The sequence below is a fragment of the Lonchura striata genome, chromosome Z, assembly GCF_046129695.1.
Source record: "Lonchura striata isolate bLonStr1 chromosome Z, bLonStr1.mat, whole genome shotgun sequence".
Taxonomy (NCBI): Eukaryota; Metazoa; Chordata; class Aves; order Passeriformes; family Estrildidae; genus Lonchura; species Lonchura striata.
The window spans coordinates 16,070,940-16,093,019 of NC_134642.1; positions in this window are offsets into that span (position 1 = coordinate 16,070,940).

Genomic DNA, 22,080 nt, shown 5'->3' on the forward strand with positions numbered 1-22,080 from the left:
ACAGAGTGACATTCTCTCCACTGTGCCTCCACCAAGTGAGAATTTGCCTAGAGTGAGACTATTCGCCCTTAAAATACTCACTAGCAGTTCACTGCATTTGGGGATTAATGACTTTCCCTTCACAGCATCCCATCTCATGCACTCAGCTGCATCCATGCTGGGGCATTGGGGTTGGGAAAATCCTCTTGGAAGCGCTCGGGTGAGCTGTGCTGTGCAGAGAGGCAGGTTGTGTAGCTCCCATCTGTTAAGAGCTGAGGCACTGACAGCAGTGGAACCCTGCCAGACTTCTTGGCTCTCAGCGAGATCCAAACACTGCAATAGGTATGTGATCTTATCTTCCTAATAGTGTGTAAAAACTTAGCACAATTTGGACACAGGATAAATATTGTTGACACTGTTCTTTAACAAAATTTTTCATAGCAACTTAGTTCCAGCTGTAAAGCTTCTGCTGTGCCTCTTCATTAATAATACATATAATAATAATATATAATAATATAATAAATATTTACAATGCAGTACCTGCTTTCCCAAAAGGTAAAAAGATTTGTTTATGAATTCTTCTTTCAAAAAGTCAGCATTTTTTTGGTGTTTCCAAACTTATAATAGTTTATCATGCTTTGGGCAACATCTGAGATAGCTATACATAAAAAATTCAGGACATCTGTTAATCATAGAATATTTGATTAATATTACTACATAAACATAACAATTTACCAATTATTTACATGTTGAGTTATATGGAAATATGAAGTTTCCTTTTATACCTATTCTTGTGAATACTAGTATTTTCATCAATGTTCATGAAACCGAGCCAGAGTAAAATGCATTTCAGTTTTTCCAAGAGCAAATACAGGATCAGTCATAAAAACAACAGATTCTTCTAATCTAGAGGAAAGTACATGCTTGGGTGTCATATGCATGCTTGCTAAAACAAAATTAGATAAATCCATTAAATAAGATTTATCACGGATTGTCTGACATGAATATGCTGGCTCTGAAGCCTGTGAATTGCAAATACCTGGAAGCTGGAAGATCATGCTGGATATTGATGTTCCTTCCTTTAGGTCTTCCCTAGGCCTCCATTCCTGATCTCCATAACATAGGAAACATGGCTAACTTGACACTTTCATACCATATTACAAATATTCTTTTTTTAGGCTTGTAGGATATAATGAGATGTGACCTGAGAAAAATTTATTATTTTTAAGGGACAACAGTTTCCTCTGGCTTTGTATCTCTGCCAGTTTCTAGGCTGGGAAACAGCCTGGGCAGAAGCTGCGCTGTGGTCAGGGACACAGTTAGGATGTGGAAAAAAAAGAGTGAATCATGACAAGTGGAGCAGATGGACCACAGTATAGCACTGTTCTGCTTGTGCAATCATGGACTGAGCCTCCCTAATCTTACAGCTGTTTCTTTGTTGGTGTAATTGTTATATACATCTTTCAGCAACCAATGGGGAGAACCACCATAGGAAAGCAAACGGAATCCCTTTTTCTGGTCCCAATGCAGTTTGCATCTGTTGTCTGCTACATAGAGACATAGCTTTTCCTTGCAGCTGGAAAGTCTTTTTTTTTTGCCATAAAATAATAATTAATAAAATATCTTAAGTATTTGTTTCTGCATTTGAGTCTTGCTCCAGTACACGGGGAACTATTTCTGTTCTGCCTTCTTCACTTCTGGCACACTTTTAAATATTGAAGTATTTGAAGGAAAGGTGTGCCACCCACTTATACTAAAGAAAGACCACAGTGAAAGAAGCAAAGGAAAGAAGAGGGGTCCTACAATGGATTTTTGAAGATTAATTTCCTCTCTCCTGTTTCAGTACCCAAACAAATACAGAAGTTGTACAGTTGCTTTCATGTCAATTCCATCACATACTGATTTCCATTTCCCCATCTCCTTGAATATTTTGCAAACACATGTTAGTATTTGCCTTTCATCTGCTACAGATATGTGTCCTCTGCTACAGGGCCTGGGGAGAACAACAATCACAAATATGTGGTTCCTAACAGCTGCTTTCTCCTCCTGCACCTGCAAGCAGGGGCAACACTCCATTTGGAGGATGCAAGGTCCTTACACCAGTTCTGCTGGAAGCCAAGGCGTTTTCCACCATATTATCACCATAATCTCATTTAACTTTAGGCTTCAGGGCTTTTAGAAAGACACTGCTGTGTAGGTATAGAATAAATCTACTTGTACTCCTAATTGTTTCCTTCTCTTTCTTAATTTTTGAGAAACTATACTCTGAAATGGCCAGACTGGCTTTTTGCTCTCCTGAAAAGCAACATAGAAAATACATTCAAGAAGTCAACTTGGGTCAAAGTTTAATAACCACTGGATACTGGAGATCATGGACCAAAGATTATATACCAAAGATCTTGGACACTGGTGTATATTTTCTCCAGCTATGAAGATATAAAGCAGATAACAAGAGATATAAAGAAGAGAGCTAGAAGAAGACTTTTAACTTCCTTGAATATTAGCTTTAGGATTAAAGCCATCAAAAGGACTGCCTTATCTAGTGCCTGTAATGGGAATAGCAGATACAAAGGAAGAGTAGCCCTGATACTAAGACACCTGATGAGAAGTTCCTTTGCTTTGCTTCGCTTCATAGTGGATATAATAACATGGTGTGATATGTTGAAGGTGAGGGTGGACAGCACAGACCATGTGGAAAGCGTCTCACTGCAAGCAGTTTTCATAGGGAAAAATCATCTTTTATGGGCACATGGACATGCTTCTTTTATGAGATTAATATAGTCAGCATATAATACATTTCAAAAATGAATTAATTTTTCTTCCCAGATGTTGTCAGTCACAGGTTCCTGGCCTTGGTTTGATTTGGTGAAGTTATGTATAATTTTTCTACTTATAGTGCTCCTCAACAGGAAGGAACGAGATCTCAAAATTCTCATGACCAGAAATACCTCTACTGTAATTCTGCTGACTACTACCAAATTGCCTTATGAAAATACTCTGTCCATGGCAATTACCTACCTTGCAGATATAAAACAGTCTCAGGGGATACAACTACTAACTAGAAAAATGCTGTCCCTGACTTACCTGTAAGTCCAAAAACAGCCTAAGATGGACTCCTCTGTTCTTTAGGTTTTGTACCTTTTCCACCAGGAAAACATAATGCAACAGAAATAATGTCAGAAAAGAAGTCATATAAGCACATTTGGATGACCTTACACTTGACATTCAACATGATTTCTTAAGTCTTGATTTTTTCCTACTCTTTCTTTTACTGAACTTCACCTTCTCTTTCTATCTGCCTTCTTCTTTGTCAATAGCTGGTTGCAGTTTTGCATACAAAAAAGAATAAAAATTTTGGATGTCCTGGGAATAATTTATGTTCAAGTCATCACATAGCAGCATTTTAGATTAACTGACAAATTAGTTAACTCTAGCAATGATGAAACTCAAATGATCAGAATGCACAACTACATTAGTTACAAAACAACATAAGTGAAAAAACCCCAACTAACCCACAGAAAAAAAGATCTCCTTCACGAACTTGCATTTGGAACTTATTGCACCTCTAACTTGTACCAGTAGCTTCCTTTCAAAATCCAGTTTCAGTTGCTCAACAGTGCTTTCCCAATTCTCATGATCATTCCCTGGTGTCCTGCTGGTTACATTGCACTGTGGATCTGATCTCTTTTCAAATCCCCTAGCCTTATCTCCCCTGCTTTGCTGTAGGTGGAGGCCTATTCTGGAACTCATTTTTGCTACCTACTGACCTGAGGGCCCAATTCTTGCCTGCATTTCAATAAGAGCAACAACACATGCTAGATACTCTGATGCCAAGCAGTTCAGGGATATCATTCAGTTCTACCACACTTTGACCATTCCAGTCTAGGGTCAGCCTCACTTAGAAGCATCTCTACTTCTATCTTATCTTCCTTAAAAATAATATTTATTTTATAACATGTCAAGCACTTCCATCTGGGTTCACATTGACTGCATGTGTGTTTTTTTCAATAATCTTTTACTTTTGTTTATTTCCAATTGTATTTTTTAAAAACTTATGCATGAGTGTCTGTGGTGATGTAAAGGCATTGCTGAACACATGCATGGTGGATTTTTGCAGTGTTTATTCTGGCCATAAGAATGCAGAGATGAACCTGGCCAAGATTTGTCAGACATAAGGGGTAATTCTATATCGATGGTTTGTTGGTATTTTTTCAGGAGGTGTAGAAAATTGTGGAGGAGCCTAACCTGAAGGACCCGAAGGAGAAATTTGATTTTCAGAAAGTAAGAAGAAATTTTCTCTTTGGAAACACATGTGTTTACTGGGCAGACATCCAGCTTTCCCACTCCTGCTACTACTGTCCATAGGTATGGGTAAAAACAGGCAAGCAGCAAGAGGGCAGAAAATCACTGAAGGGGTACCTGCTTTTTCTTGTCCTCCAGGTTCCTTGTACCCACATCCAGAAATACTTGTATGATCAGAGACAATAAAGTTGTTCCCCTTAGAAGTGCTAGGATCAGAAACCTCTACTTATGGGAATAGCCTACTACCTCAGAACAAGGGAAATACAGACATCTGGAAGGACAGACAGATAGCTTGATCCTGAGACATGGGCTGCAGCACTGAGACGACAAGATGTTGCAATTTCCAGTTAAAGATGACAGACTGGACTTAATGGGATGAGAAGAAGGCCCCCATCATACCAAGGATGTGAGTTTCTAGAAAACTTCCTCTTGCTTTTATTTAAGTACACTGTAATTGTGGATGTTTTCTGTCATGGCATGAGTTTGCTGCTTTTGAGTGCAGATCAATTCCTTGTTGGAATTACTCCTACTTGCAAGTGAGGTACAGCTCAGACCACTCATCTGTGTCCCGTAATTAGCTCTGCTTTTCTTCTTGTGATACATGAGCTTGTTTTTTCCCACTTCTAGCTTTTGCAGAGGCATTCAGTGTGACTTTCCATTCCTCTGTGTTTAAATACTTTGTTGAGTACTGGACCCTAAAATATGTCTAAAATATTTTGCTGTAGAAAGATGACTGTAGAGTTTGCATGGATTGTGACACAGTATGTTACTGGAAGGAAACTTAACTTTCAGCTTATGCTGTCAATTTCGCTTTGGTCTGGGTATTGCCAGTGTTATCCTGAGAGTTCCTGTGGTTCCAAGTAAAACCTACTGCCCATCCATCAGCAGAATACAGGCCTTTTAATTTAGCCATGGTGATATATGTGTAACTGAGCCTAAAAAAAAAACATGAGGAAAAATGCAATTCCCCACTTCCAATCTCCTCCCCAGCCCCCCCAACCTCACTCCCTCTACAGTGGAAAGTGAAAACAGAACTTTAGCTCTGTTTTCTCTCTCCTGGTAATCCACTGTCAAGAGGCTGTCTGTCACTCTTTTCACCTCAATGAAAACATCATCAGCTTTTTCATTTTAAGTGTTGACTTGAGAGACAAACCAGCCCTCATTTGTACCTTAATGTTCGTCTAGAAAGTGTTTTAAGATTTCAGGTTACACTCAGCAAGCCAATGCCCAGTGGGTCTAAGGGCTTAGATGGAGCTGGCCTCTCAGCTTGGAATTTATTGATTTGACACAGTTTCTTTTCTTACTTCTGAAGCACAAAGCATGCACTGGTGAAGGGGGAAAGACCTCAATTAATAGAAGCATGAAATAAAACACACATGTAAATGGAGGTAAACAATAGGTCAGGAGCAGAAAACATGTAGGAATCAAGTTTGCAAAAAAAAGAAAAGCAAAAGAAAAAAAGCAGTCACATATTGTTGGGAAAGAAACATTCAGACACATTAAGCTTTTAATTCCATAATTGTTACAGTCCTGAGCAGGACTGTGTGCACCAAACCCTCTCAGAAGGTCACATGCTACAGCTGTGGGTCAGTTAGGGTTGTCTACAGGTCTCCCTGTTAAGCTTTATTACCTGCACTGGAGTTTACTACATAAAGAGGATGAACAGTTTACAAATTTAAATTTAAGAGTAGTTCAATGCAGCTAGTTTAACTAGTTTACCATGGGCTAGATACAAGTCCTTATTTACCAGCTGCTGTCATTTAGTGGTGTCTGATACACCACACATAGGAGAGGGAGAGGTGTTTTCAGTAAAACTGTGTGGATACTGTTGGTTAGTGCAGGCCCTTTTACACTGCCTATGTTCATGATAATCTTTATTTTCTTTCTCAAATACCCATTACTTTACTCATACAACATATACAGCAGGAACCAGTTTCTTTCTGTGCTTAGAGGGTCAGTGGCTAGTGAATAGCAGAGCCCAGAGATGATGTGCTTGTTGGCATGCTGGAAAGGGTACCAGGATGCACCCTTCACAAGCCCTAAAGACCAAGCAAGAAAGCAGATAAATTGATTTAAACCATGGACTGAGCATATCCCCATAGGTTGATTGTGGTGATAATGATTAATTATGAAACAACTCACAACCAGGCAGAATAGAGGTAAAAAATGTTATTTAGAAGTCAGACCCTATAGTAATTTTCTACATTGTTGTCAAATCACCTGTAACTTTAGTGACCTACTCTGGATATGCCCCAGAGTAGGCAACTTGTATGCAGTAGACCCTTTTGTGTAGGGTTAATGCAATGGATAGTAAATAATACTAAGCACTCAACAATGCTTTTACAAAACAGAAATTTTAAAATGTTAGAAAACAGAGGACAGAAAGATAAGGCTGAATGGTGAACAACTTAAAAAGCTGGAGTAGTTATTATAAGAGGACTACTTATAAGCTGTAAAAAGTTCAAGTGTTTAAATAAGAATTGTTGAATTGGAGCAGCACTTCTGAAAAAGACAGATTAAATGGACTAATTTTGTACAAAGGCAACTTTGTACACATTATTTACTAGTTTCATTAGTGTTAGCTCCCTGGGGGAGTTGAATAATTTGAGGTTTAGGTTTTGTATTTTTTTACCTCCATGATTTTTTCTCTGCATCAATTTTTAAGAAAAATCATACAACAAACTCACTTTCATAGTTATGTGGGAAAAGACTGAAAAGAGCCTCATCCACAGCCACAGGTGAAGTTAGTCTTAGAGTAAGAGAAGAGGGCCTTAAAAATGTGTAATTCCCATTACATGAATTCTTTTGTAGCATCAAAATGAAACTTTTGAAAGCAAAGAGTAATGCTTCCCCTCATCTTACATGCAACAGTGAAATGACAGGCTTGATTCACCATTGTTTTTTTTCCCATGAATGAAGGTTCTTGGAAAGTAAATTCACATTTTTTACTAAGGGTGATGTTATAAATGAGTTTAACACATGATTGATATTTTAATCCATCGTTAATCTACTTTTCCAGATCCTTAAAGAGTCCAACAAATCCATAGATAGTTTATAACCATCTAAAATACATTAATCTCTGTAATATGGCTACAACATCTGTTAATCATTTGTTACCCACTTGTACAGCATTTATAAATGCAACCTTTACGTAAAGTTTGAATGAATTATTTTGTGTTTGTACAACACATTCCTTTCAAGGAATGCAAAGCACTTTGAAAGCATCATTTATTTGAGGGTTATTACTGCCACATGTCACAGGTAAATTGTATTCTCACAGCCAGGCTAAGGGTTACATCCATACTGGAAGAAGAAAGTGGCACTTATAAGCTACATCAAATCAACATACTTTTGTATCCCACAGACTTCCTGTGTGACTTCCTGCCCATGACTACTGCCACTGAGTGTCCATGCTATGCTTCTAAAGTCTCATGCCTAGTCATAAGGCTTTTGCAATTCCTTCCTGAAATGAATATGAATAGCTACAAGTCTTCCAAGGATTGGTCATCAATCTCTCAGAAAGATTTTCTTGAAACCCACGTCTGTGGAGACTCTTGTCTCCTGTTTGTAGTGCGAGCAGTCTGCAGGCAGAGAGGAAACTGGTTTTGCCCATGAAGACCCCTTGAAGTATGAGCAAGCTCTGAAGTCTGGGTTAAAGCCTTATCTCAGCCTGGACTTGCATGTTCAAGCATGGATGTTTAGCCATGTGGTGGAGTGTGGGTGTCCTTGGGCCTTGGAGTAGGCTTAGACACAGGTTTGTTTTGGCAATACCCCAAGTCCTACAGCTTCCATGACACAGTGAAGGAAGGTGTGGCATGACCAGAAAGAGACATCTTGGCTTTCTTGCTCCATTTCAATCACAAGCAAGTCCTCCCTTTCTGAGCAGACACTGGGTCATACAAACAGTTCTGCACTCCTTTCTCTTCAGAGCCAAAGCTCCTTTCTGGGCTGAATAAAGCAGTGCTGTCTTTGCAAGTCATTATTGATACTGGCATTACCAAGGAGCTCCTCTTGGGAAATAACCATTTGGTGAATCTGTTCCATCCATCATCCATCATCTTTCCTCCTGCTGGATGCTATGCCTTTGTATACTACTTACTCACCCTGCAGTCTTTGACACCCATGAAAAACCTTCACATACAGACATTTTCTGTTAGCTCCTGAGAAAAGATCATCAGCAAGATCATGGCAGAAGACATACTGAAGTTCAAAATCAAGCACAAAAACGTAGCCATTTGGAGTGAAGGAATTAAAAGATGAGTGATTGTACTTATTACCAAGCTCTGCTCAACTCAATTTCAGTTCCTTGAATGTATTAATATGTCTGCTTTCTCACTTGTGACAGGGTATTTTACAGACTGTCTTATGCATAAGCTTCCTATTTTTTTGAAACCAGGATATTTTTTCTTACCATTTTCTGCCTAAAAAAATAGTAACCAATGCTTTTTTTGGATCTCTTTTTAATATGTAGAAAGAGTTGAAAGGTTATACCAGAATAAATTTAAAGAGAGTGAATTTGATAAATACACCTGGTCTGAAAGGCTCCCCCAGCCATGGAAACAGTCATAGCAATGTGAGGCCTACTACAGTGTCATGAGTACCTTGTGGTGGTTACTTTACCTTGATGACCCCTTAATGAGGCAGGATTTGCAATTTGTGGAGTTTGAAGGAAAAGCTGTTCAAGCAAGAGCTTTCGGGGAAAACAGCCTCCCTCTGTGAGATCCCTCACCACAGCCTCAAGGGAAATAGCCCTGTAGGTATGTACTATTAGTGTCTGGACACTCCTGCAGCAGCCCTGCTCTCTGCTCCCATTCTGTGGTGGCTGCTGCTTGGGAAGGCTTAGCTCCACAGCGTGAAAAAGCACTGAACCCATCATCACAGCCCTGGGCACTCAGCAGTAGCCCAGTATTGCTCCCTGACCCAAGTCCAGTGGGACTGTCACCAGTGGCACAAATCTGGTCACTGAAACAAACTTTTGATGTATTTGCCTTGCAGGCTGCTGTGTGTTGTAAGCAAATCTATGTAAGGTGCAACCAAATAAAATTAGGGTTCAGAAAACAATCTGGCTGGGACAGCACAGTACTTAGCAACACTTTGAATAAGAAGCCAGCTCATGTTGTTTTATCCCAACTAAAGCCCTTTCACCATTTTTTCTTATAGGTTAGAGCAAGAATTTGTATGCATGGTTTCCCTAATCCTCTGCTACATGATAACATTATACTGCTCCTCCCTCTTACACTGACAGCCCCTCAGACTGTGATGTACCTTTCTCCTGACCACTCTCCTGGCTGTTTGGTTCTGTGATGCCCAGTATCCACTTCAGTTCAGCAGCACAATATATTTCTAAAAAAAAGGCTAAGGCCTTCACTTATCCTTATTTACCACTTTTTTCCTCTCTGACCAAAGTAGCACTTCTGCAGACCTTTCATATCAACACAGAGACTACCCAAGTTAAATCAAAATCCTCTGGATACCAAGGGTTACCCAAACAGTGACCTGGGTAAATATTGTTTCCCAAGTAAGTGGCTGAACAAGTGCTGATGGATGTATGCCTGACTGACCAAAAAAATTTAAAAGTATTTGGTGTTTGCCTTCTCGCTTAGCATTTGTCTTTTAACATATTTGTTCATCTCCTCCAATTCTAGTTCTTCTAATGTAGCTAAGAGGGCAACAGTAGCATAATGCATACTTCTCTCTTCTGTTATTTCTGTGAATGAAAGATGAACTCTCCTGTGGCAGTAAACAGTGTGACAGTTGGACCATCTCAGCACAGGTCTGCACCCATTGAGAGATGTGTTTGTTTTGCCCAATTATTAGAGTCCATTCCTCCACCACAGAATCTCCATGAATTCACAACTTGTAAAAACTACTCTGGGTACTTTGTTCACGTATTATGACAACTGTCATAGTCTCTTGCTGTTAACAGGCATGTCCAGTTCAGACAATCCATGATTGAAAACCACGTGATTGTGATAGCCTAAAATTTCCTGCTTTCCTGACTAAAATTACCTTGGAGAGTCTGCAACTTGTTTCAGAACAATAATGCTTCTGGTGCTTTTAGGCTTGCCTACCTATCCCCAAGTACAACTTAATATATGTCTTATCCTATTTCAGGGTGACATTCTGTTCTCTACAATGTTTCTCCAGGGAGAAATTCTACTGGGACAATGGTACTCTGGTACAATCAGAGAAGACAGGTTTGCAAGGTATAAAAGCCTTCTTCTTCCTCCTTCTCCTCAGGCAGACTGCATTAGGCAATTTCTGAGTTCTCTTCACTGATCTCTGGCATTGTCAACTTCTTGCAAAGAACTATGGTCCCCTGATGTTTTGTAGAATTACAGTATCATAGAATGGCTTGGGTTGAAAGGGACCTCAGAGACAGCTTCAACCCCTGCCATGGGCAGGGACACCTCCTACTAGACCAGGTTGGTCAGAGAAACCTGGCCTTGAATACTGCCAGAGATGGGTCATCCACAACTTCTCTGGGCAACCAACCACTATCATGGTAAAGGATTTCTTCCTAATATCTAATCTAAGCCTTCTCTATTTCAGTTTGAATTTGTGCACCCTTCTCCTGCTGCTGGTGGTTGTTGGAGATTGAGAGGGTGAATGAGGCCCTAGGGATGCTTTCTGAGGACATTTTGCACTGATCAGTTTCATAACTTGGGCAGCATTCCAACATGACCAGCATTCCCCACAATTTTGCTTTTTCAATGGCAAAATTCTGGGTCTTACATGAATTTGTTTATTTTTTGTGTATTTTACACTATGCCCATGTCATCCTCTGGTTGTCTTGCCGATAGCTTTCCAAAATGAGATTACTCTCTTTCCAGCCCTGAATTGTAGATACACACAGGACAAGCAGCTACACAAACCACTTCCACTTTCCTTGAAGATTTTTGTCTACACTCAGCATTGTTGATGACAATTTATTATTTATTATTCTTGCATAGTCCTACAGAGGATATTTTTCAGTCTCTTCAACTCTTGGTACACCAGTTTGGAAAAGATACTGGTGGGTATACCCTTACCATTGTACTGGAGGTTTTGTTAGCAAGCAACATGGGAGCTGAGATAACATAAACTGTTCCAAATGTGTCTTACAAGGTGCACAAAAAAGTCACAATTCTCCACATTATTCTCTCTGAGAGATGAAAATTGCTTGTCTCTTTGTGACTGGCTGAAAATCATTTAAATCAGCATGCTGCAGATATATGGCCCTGCCTGAAATATGACCAGATTCTAGAAAAGATCAGGATAACAACAAGAAAAACAGCCCTTTCTATGCCTTGATATCCAGAGTGTCATAGACTGAAAATTCAGCTTTGCATTAGTGCTGAGTGAAGATCTGAGGGAAAAAAAGGAGAAAGGAATTCTGTACTTGCTGGTGCATAGAAATGTCTCTGACTGTCTTGAAGTAAATAAGGAGTTTCATAGAGAGAATGGGTTACCAGATTCCTCACCTGAAAGAAACATTAGTTTTTTTCTTTGTGGTAACTATCCAGCTGTAATGCCTCATTTCAGGTATGATTGCCCCAGTGCAGCCCACCTGGGCAGCTTGCCTAAACCAGCCCTGGGTGGGGCATTGCCCAGCCCACATTCCCTTCAGGAATGTGTAAAGCAGATCAGCAGTTTGAAGGGATTTGTCCTCTAAAGGAGACCTGCAGCACTCAAAGGGGGAAACCCATTCCAAGGAAAATTCTAGAGCATCTTGTTTAGAAAACCCTTCTTGAATGATGTGCAAAATACTGAACAGATGCCTCATACATTTAGCCTTTTTGTAAGGCCTATTATTACCAATTATTGCAGAACAAAATTAGGGAAAAACCATCCTCTGAAGGGCAGTCATACATTTTGAGCTTTCTCTTGAAAATATTGCAGTATTTTGGCTCCTCTTTGTTCTTTATGAAGCCTGGAAGACTGAAGTGTGCAGAATTATTCATTATATATAGGAATAGTAGGCTTTATAAAGAACAAATTCTTGGTTTTGGAAAGATGTCTTTGGCCTCAGTTTCTTTGGCTTTTTAAAATCAACTAATTTGTGCATTTTGTTCTGTTTTGGCCTTCTTGCCCATCTGACATGCAGCCAGTGTGCCATAAATGCTGATTGATCCCACAGTGGACAAACTGGAGACACAGTTGCATGTATCTCCTGTAGATTCTTAACCTTCCTCTATTTACTTCTTGTATCTCTGAGAGCTCCTTTCAGTTAAATTCACTTGGAAATCTTTTTAATAGAAAATATAAATTACATAAGTCCTAACAGCTTCTGAAATTATACTGGCCACCAGGTATCTTTTTGTAATATGTTTCAGGAATAGTTATAACTTACACTAATTTTGTGTTTCTCATATCACCACATACCATCAGTAGTACAGTCTGGAATTTTTAGAGCTAGCTTTCCAGCAGAAGACAAATCAGGGACACAACTGAAGAAAGGGAAAGTTTAATGCTCAGAACCTGTGATGTGCACTTCTGATTAGGACAACAGAGTAAAGAGATTTTCCACATTACAGAATTGCATTCTATGCAAGGCAAATGTATATGGAAGTAAATGTCTTTATCTTAAAGGCATTGCAGAAGGTTATGACATTAACATGATTAAAGAAAAAACAAGATGGCAAGAAGGCTTCTAGTTGCTGTTCTAGGTAGTGATCAGGATCAAGAAATACAGAGGAGTCACCTACCTTTAAAGAAAACAGATGACCAAAGATATGTCACAAACACTACAAACATAAGCAAACCCTCTGTCTAAAATGATGAGTTTTCCAGTCCCTGCAGGCCTAATCATCACAACTTCATCCACTTCAGAGGTCAAACTGCCTCTGTTGCTTGATACTCAAGCACACAGTGGCTTATCCCACAGCTCTGCAAAGACAAGCAGCTAGAAGAAGGACTTCAGGAATGAACTATTTGGAAAAGCAGCTTCAATTTAGAGAGCTGATTTTGCTAAGAGCAAAAGTAAACAGAAGTCTTCTCTCTTCACATCTAATATATGTAATATAATTTGTATAATATCAACAGCAATTGAAAACCAGCTACAAAATTAAGATGTTCTATGAAATCTATTAAATAAATTACTGACTCTTAATCATGATTCTCTAAATGTCACATAATTAGCATCATGCATACTCTTTGTTCTCCTAAAGAATATAGAAAATTTCCTGGACCATTATCACTGGTATGATTCCATATAATTGCATAGACAGTGATCTGTCTTCATAACACATTGTGGGATATACTAATAATGATGTCACCCAACTGACAACTTTTTATGGTGCTTTACAACATGAAGCAAACATTGTTTTAAGACTACGGTGAGATATTATGCTTGCAGTTTGATTTCTAGCAGGGAACATTCCACCTTGAGTTAGTTTTCAACCACTTGCCAAAAAAAAAAAGAAAAATAAGCTGCTGCATTTGGATATGGAGTATGAAATCACCCGGATGGGAGTAATGTGAGTGCACATAATTGTACACCTGTTAGTTATTTCTGAGAAACAAACCTGTTCATGCTACAATTAGGTACAGTGTAAATCACAAAGACAGAAAACACATTCAATCAGTTGGACATGGTGACAGGAAAAAAAATCAGATTTCATGGCTTGATAGAAAAATCACATTAAGGTCCAAATGAATTATTTCTATGACTCAAATAAATTATCATCCAGACTTACCTTGGTATTAACCAGATGAACATTTTGGAGAGAGAGAATTATATACTCTAGGGGAAGGTGAGTGTAAATCACTGCAGTCAAAAGATACAAAGGTTTAGCTAATGGTATGCACTGAGAGTGCTTCTAGAGGGGAGTCCAATGAGAAATTTCCTTTATGTGAATGGTACCATATCTAGTAGATTTTCCAGACATAAGCCCACAAAACTTCCATCTGCAGTGTCAAAAGACGAATTGCTGGCATCACATCAGCAATCCTGTCTTTGAAGATAAATGTAAACCAAGGCAGTAGCAGCAGGCTTCGACACCATGTCAGCCACACAGGAGTCTCAACTGCAGTGTTTTGATGAGAAATGTGCCAGCTTTAAATACCACCATGGAATTAAAAACTTGACCATTCAATACTGCTAACTTTAACACCAGTGGCCTGGTACTGTTCGGATGCTGGCAACTTGACATGGTGCCATTTCCTTTCTGAGTAGTTGCTGTCTCACAGCATTCGCTGGTATGACATTGTGTGGCAGGTCATGCATCAGGGCATGGCATCTACACATATCTGCTTCCAAAAAATAGTGTATTTCTACACCTTGTCTAACCTGGCCTTTTTGCTCAAATAGTATGGTATATAACTGGCTTTGCATGTTTCTGCAGCACTGAAAAAAAATAATAATCACACGTTAACCATATACTTTTAAAATTCTATTAGAGATTTCCTAGGGAGCCATGAAAAGCCTGTATGTGTGAATACACAGACATTATGTGAAATGTTCATTTGGTATTGCTATGTGTCCTGAAGTAACTGCCTGCATCAACAACTACATCAACATTGATGTATGTCCTGAAATTTTGACCAGAAATAGAAACAAGAATTATATTACAATAAAAAAAAAAAAAAAACCTACATAATTTTTTTAGACATAGCTTTTAGCTCAGTGAGCCCTGGGATTTTTTTTTTTTTTTGCTACATTGGCCTTTGTTTAAAGCCATCTGAAGGCAGTAGAATTACTTCATTGTCTGCATTGCCTTAGAGAGTGCACTGAGTGCAACTTTCTGTGCATGTGGACAATCTTCTTTTGAAAACCCATTTTTTTTCAAGTCCATGATCACTGAAATCCACAGTAGTGCAGATATGCCAAATGAGTGGAAGATGAGCACCGTAACAAGAACATGCAGTCTCACTTGGGAAATCATTGATCATTCAATTTGTGCTAACAAATTAAAATTTTCTTCGATTTGCAGGTTTGCCAAGACAAAAGATGATGGTGCCCAGCTGACAACTTAAATATCTCTTAAGGTCATAAATACAATCCTCAGTCTTTGCATATATCCAATATAATGTTGATTCCACTTAGACATGGTTTCTGAGGAAGCCATATATATGGTCTATATATATTTTCTCTTCTATTGGATCTTCAAACTTAGAACATTTGGGCTCCTATGAAAACAGGTCTTTATTTGATGCAATAGGTGTGTGTTTATGTATCAGAAACAGTCAGCTTCAGCACTTTTAAATCTTGCATAATCACTTCTTGATCTGGGCAGTACTGGGTGGCATCTTCTGTCATGATTAGTGGGAACAAACAGGTGAACATAAAAGAGATCATCATAACAGATCCGGTGTCTAGTGTCTTTGGATCTTTATTGTGTCATGCTTACTGAGCAGATTTAAATATCCAAGGTATGCAGGAACTCAGATAAAATTATGTTTTTCCAGGACATAAAAAACCAACTTATTTATTAAATTAATGCTTTCAAAATGAAATATTATTGTCTGTAAGTAAGATAGAGGATAGTCAGCAGTCATTCTACCACAGCTAAGAAAAAAAGGTAAGGGAAAATCAGATCAGAGCATGAGTTGATAGCCCTCCACCTAAAGGAACTACTTCTCTTCAAAGGCAAAATAAGTGGAATGGGTTGTTGGTATGGTTGAGCTTCAGCTTGTATAGTTTATCATGTATAAAAGCTAACAGTGACAAGTCGGCTTGCCAGTAAAGTCAACATGTATGCCCTGTATTCACTGGGGCTAGGTTTGTGATGCCAGCCTCTCTCTATCACTGAATTATGTCCCAGAGCTGGCCATCCTTGATCTGAGGGCAGCAGGGTGCTGGCCATCTCAGCACATCAGGGGCTGTGGCTTTGAGCAGCCTGCTACAACAATAAACACTGAGCTGAATGGCGTGAGTGGTGAAGTAATCATCTGCACTTTCTGCTAAGTACATTTTTAGATGCACTGCAGACTGAGTATTTTAGACTTTGTCTTAATGCTGAAACCAGAACAAAGTCCACCTGAACTGTTAACCAGATGAAATAAGTGTTAATTTGGTAAATTCTTGTACAAGATCCTCTTTCATGATTAGTAACTGAAGTGTGGACACTAGGCCTGCTTGAAAGGGTGCGTCTGTCATCATTAACAAGATGAGAGTATACAAGGCTTTGAAACAGAGGAAAGCTGATCTCCTAGTGTGGCTTGATGCCTTCAACACAATTTTCAGAGAATCAGCACATCTGTAAGCAAAACAGAGCAAGGACGTGTCAGCTAACACAGTGTACAGAAGAGCAGAACAGAAAAGGCTGAAATTGTCTTTCCACCCTGCAGTAATTGTCCCTTGGCTAACAGGGAGTAACAGAGCAGAGGCAGGGATAGGCACATGAGGATTTCCTTCATGTTAAAAAAATCCTAAGGATGGAATACAAGCACACCAGAGCCTGAGAAAGAGAAGAGGGAATTTGTTATAATTTTTTTCTTTAGTAGCTGCAATAGCCATTGCACAGTCTGTTGGACAAAACTACACAGCTCAGTGTAAAGTGCAGTACTCACTGTTTGCAGGGAAAAGGAGATTGCAAGATGCAGGGAAAAAAAAAAAATTAATAAAAACCCTCTCCTTCTTGTAACAGAAACTAGCAAAAATTCAGCTCCAAAATAAAATAAAGGTAGTAATTTCCCAGAAAAACTGAAGGAAATATGGAAGCATTTGAGCTTCTATGTGAGAGACTGATATGTAGCTTGTCAAACTCAGAGGTAGCAGCAGACAACAAAGGAGATGTACTGGTACTGAGAACATGAGGAGACCCTTTGGCTATACGTTATTTGCATCTGGGCAGACACTTCTACATGAATTCAGAGTCTCTAAGTAATTTATATACTGACAATGTTTTGCTACAAATAAGAATTTAAAGCCAAAAAATTAATCCCAGAGACTTGTATAAAACTTTTCTTTAAAAATATATTTTAATGTGAATTAAACTGTAAATGGTGGAGGCAGAAAAAGTGAATGTAGTAGAATGAAAAACAGATACCTATGAGCTGTCCAGAACGACTCATACTTGAGGAAGCAAAGTGATTTATAATGCTTGGTCTTTTTTTTTTTTTTTTTAATTTTTTTTAAATTTTTTTCTCCCTAAACCTATTTATTGTCCAAGTCCAGAAGGTTCTCAGTGTTAGACTGACATAATGATAGCTTTTCTCTGTCAAGAAAGAGAAAACAGTTTGCTACACGCTTGCCTGACACTCCTCATTATCATCTGTGCAAAACCGGCACTGAAAGAGAAGTAGGAATCAGGAAAACTAACGCCTCTTCCTGGAGTCATTCATCAAGAGCTTTAGTAGCAAATGTTCCCAAACTTGCAACACAACCTCTTGAAACAAGAGCTGACTTCTTGCTAAATTCCAATATTAGTCACAGTTCTGCGGTCACAGTTCTTTGTTTTTAAATAGAAACCTTTCTCATGGCTGTGACAAGTTACTTTGTGGAGGCAAGAAAGCAAGGTAGGAGAACTTAGGCTGCTGTTTGCTGTCCTCTGTTGCAGGTGACCACAGAGGGCAGGAGGGATGGAGGAGGAACAAAACAAGCTCTTCAGAGGCTGACAGACACAGGGCATTTTGGAGAGTGAACAATGTAGGCAGTGTTACCCACAAATGGGACCTTTCAACACCCTTGGAAAGAAGAAAACTTAAAAAATTAAACATTCTACAGTGGGTTCCTAGTGGCTTACACTCAGTGCCAGCTACAGCCAAACAAGCCTGCTTGTATAAGCTTGTTAATGGGGAGAAATACATCTGATCTGTATGGCATTTGAAGATGATTAATGAGAAGGCTTCTGACAAGATAAACTTTCTTTCCTTTTATGTGTCCTTGGCTTCAGGCAGCACCTGCTCACTTGCAGCGACGCGCTATCTGTAGATCTGTCACTGGAGCTGGCCATCTGTGTCAGCAGGGCTTAAAGGGCTCCTGCATCAGGCGGCGCACAAGGGTGCATTACTGTCTGTAATGGCAGCAGGAAAAACTGGGGGTGCCAGGGCTCAGGGCAAAAGTCGCATCAGGCGTGCACCCTGGCCCCCGTGACCACATGGAGTATTGTAAGAAAGCTCATGTGAAATGTCCAATCTCAGCCCTGCTCCTGGTTGTTTGCACTCACACCCACTCATCTCTCCTGACCCCAGCAGCAAGACTCCTGACTGACTCCTCGGGGCTGGAGATCAAACTGATCTATCAGCTGATCCATACCTCCAGGGATGGTGACTCAACCATTTCAGTGGAGAGCCTTTTCCAAAAAAATGGATTAAATAATGGATAAGGCTTAACACACGGCCATTGTAGACAATGGAAAGTTAGAAAGAATAATCTCCAGACACAGTATGTGTTCATTAATCCTGCTCTCCCAATTTGAGTACTGCAATATTCATGTAGTAATGTAAACACATTATTAAAACTCTGGGCGAAAAATGTCTCCCCCAAAGAGTTCTTTAGAAGTTAAGCAGATTAACTTTGCACCAATTATTGTTGAAATTTACTTATGATAAAAGTTCTGCAAGCTGTTGACATCTGATAACAGTAATTTCTCCTAGATGAGAGTGAGGTAGTGCATTATGCTTCGTATGTTGTTAATGCACAACCTGTGGCATGGTTTCAATGATAAACTGCAAAGATCAGGGGAACAGTAGAGCAAACACCTGTTTGAAAGAGAAACTGAATAATTGTTGCATGTGATATTCTTACAATTTTTCTGGCATAAAATGAAGGTAAAACAGCTCTAGGAGTCCTCTATGCCTCTTCATGTTATTTTCTGCCACCTACCAAGATGGCCTGCAGAGTGAATACATCCATAAAGTGCAGTACCTTATTTTTATCACTCTGCCTTCTGGTTCTGGATAATTTAAAGCTTCCAAAGCCATCTCCAGGCCAGCAAAAAGACACTTTTTTCTCAAGTCAACAATACATATAGTAAAACCCCCTGCGATATTTCCTTTGTATACCAAGTAATGTATACGAAACACTTGATCACCAATACAAATAAAAGCTATTGCAAGATAGCAAAATATTCAGGTTAAAAAAAGAGTATAATAAACCCATTTCCAACAAATATTAGGACCTTAACTTAGAAGAAGATGACCTGAAGAAATTATATGCAAATTCATAACAATTTGTTACAGAGAAGTGCTAACTGAATTAATGTAGACTCTGTGATTCCTTACATTCTTGTGCTTAGCATATAATACTGGCATTCTATTAATGAAAGTAACTTTACATTTTAGACTTCTGTGATGAAATGTTAATGTGTTTCCAAATCCATTTAATTGTAAGGGTTGCATATCATAAAGTAGTAGTTTTTTTTGAAAAGTACTAATGCTGCAGGCAAAAGGTCTTTTCTGCAAAGGTAATTGTGAGCTTAAAAACCATGTACCTACATTTAAGATATGGAGGAGTAAAGCAGAAAAATAAACCAGCCATGCAGACAACCCAAGAGTCAGCCACACAGGAGACCAGTCCTAAATGTTGTGAAGCCCTGGGTGCACAAGGATGTAGGCTTCTGACCCCACCTCTGTTGCATGGGTTCTCTCCTGACTCAGCCCACGGCAGTTTAGCTGGGTGTGGGTCACCTGGGAAGAATTTTACAGGCAGGCTGATTGACATATGTGGATTTCTTACCTGGGTTGCAGGCAGTGCTTTAATTGTTCATAAGGGGAATGCCAGCATCAGCTTTAGCAGAGTACACCAGCAAGAGCTAAAGAACAAGACATACTTTTAACTTGATCATCCTCATATTTTCTAACCCCATCCTCAGTGCCTGTGAAGGAGAACACAGTTTTTGTTAGCACAGCACTCTCGGGTGTACTGATAAACATCAAAAAATTTGAGAGGATTACAAGGAGATCAGAACAGTGTTAAAGGTCTATTTTGCCAAGACTGCAAAGACTTTCTTTATTCTCCGACTACAGGAAGCCTTTTGGTTTTTTCTATATATTTTCTTTTAATTAAGGCACCTACTGTACTTTAGATGTCTAAGTAACAAAATCAAAGCCACACTGTTAGTGTAGGAGTTATGATCTTTCATATTCAAAGAATAAACTGAAATACAATTCTTGTCAAATGTGGCAAGAACTTTGCTGAAATGTAATTCTTCTGTAGCGCGAAGATGTCCCGCTCTGAAAGATAGATTTCTGTCAGACTAACAGTGAAAATGAAATGTAGGATATGATTTCTGTATCTGTGCCCTTTCTCCTGCAACTAGAGCTGGGATGTTGCTGTGTGGCTTCCTGGAAATGACTGAAATATTTTGAATGGGTCATAGAACAGCCTAGTTCCCATGAGTCGTCAAAAATGTCCACCCATGCCAGCTGAACTCAGATGTTGAATTGCTAATGACCTAAGGAGCAGTGGCTCTATGGTGACAGCCTCATTTTAGTGGCGAAAGGTCATCATCCTATGGATTATCAGGCAGAACTGCAGCAGTCCTTTCTGTTCTTTTAGGGAGAAAGCTTCAAAGTTAGTGATTAACAGATTTACAACATCAGTTCAATAGAAGACATTTTACAAAGACTTTCAAGTCTATGAACCTGAAATATATTTGAAACATATTGCTGGCTATCAGGTGAGAGCAAAAGCTGTGAGAGTATTCTGCTGATCTGAAGGCAGATACTCACTTACTAATGAAGACACACGAGCTGTCCCAACTCCTGTGCATTTGCAGCTGAACAGGCACACGGGAGCAGCAATCTTTGATCAAATTAAAATATTCACTTATCATAGCATCTGATAAAGGCCAAAAACAGATTTTGGGAAAGGAATGAATTGTAAGAACAAATACGTTGTGATACATCCCATACATCCCCTAAAAATGATTCAATCTCCCATGAATTGAGGAGGTAATTAAGGTAATTTCTGAATCAAAAGTAGTACTTTTGTATTTTACATACTTTAGTGGATTTCTCATGCTCATTTGTCCACCTGTTTCTCAAACACGTTTAAATTTCTAGCAGCCATATTGTGCCATAGCAACCTGTTTCACAGAATATTCCATTCCCAGTCTGCATTGAAATCAATCTTTCCTTTTATTTTGTATGAAATGCCCCATGTGAGTTTAATTTGTTACCATATCTCTTGTATGCAGACCAATATTATTTCATAACTGTTAGGAAGTTTCAAATTAAAAGTGCTTTTCACTTAAGAACAATAATTTCTAACTGTGTGAAGCTGACTTTAAGATAAGTTTAGATTTTTTTTAGAGGTATCAAATCATTAGTTTTCTGAGCTGTTATAACTGAATAATAATCTGCACAAAAGAGCAATAAAAAAGAAAGGGTAACAAAAGCAGCATGTGCCATGTCAAATACTGAAGCTGAAGGAGGCCAAGCCTTGAAAAATAATGCAGAAACAATAATAAATAATGCAGAAACAAAACTATCACTTTCTTTTTGCCTTGTTCCAGATTATGGCATCCTGCGAAATTAATGGAGACCAAGATGAAGACACAGAAGGTAATAACATTACTGTACATAATAGAACAAAAACATATATTGATTTTATGAAGAGGGTAACTTTATAAGCAAAAGAACATAGCACACTAGTAACCATGAGAGAAAATTCTAAGATGAGACTGCTTCCAAGGACTAGAAGGGAAATCTCTCTGGCACATCACAGTTACCATTATCTCATTCTCCTTTTCCCTGGATGTCTTTCTACCATGATCAGAAAGCGGCTGCTTCTGTGAAGTTGTTCTGCAGATCAGAACATTGTGATGAAATAATGAAAATACATGCAAGTCAGGAAGGAAAGCAAGATTCTTGTAGAAACCACTGGAAATACGCCAGAGGGAGAAGCAGAAAGTGTGATTTAAAGAACACAAG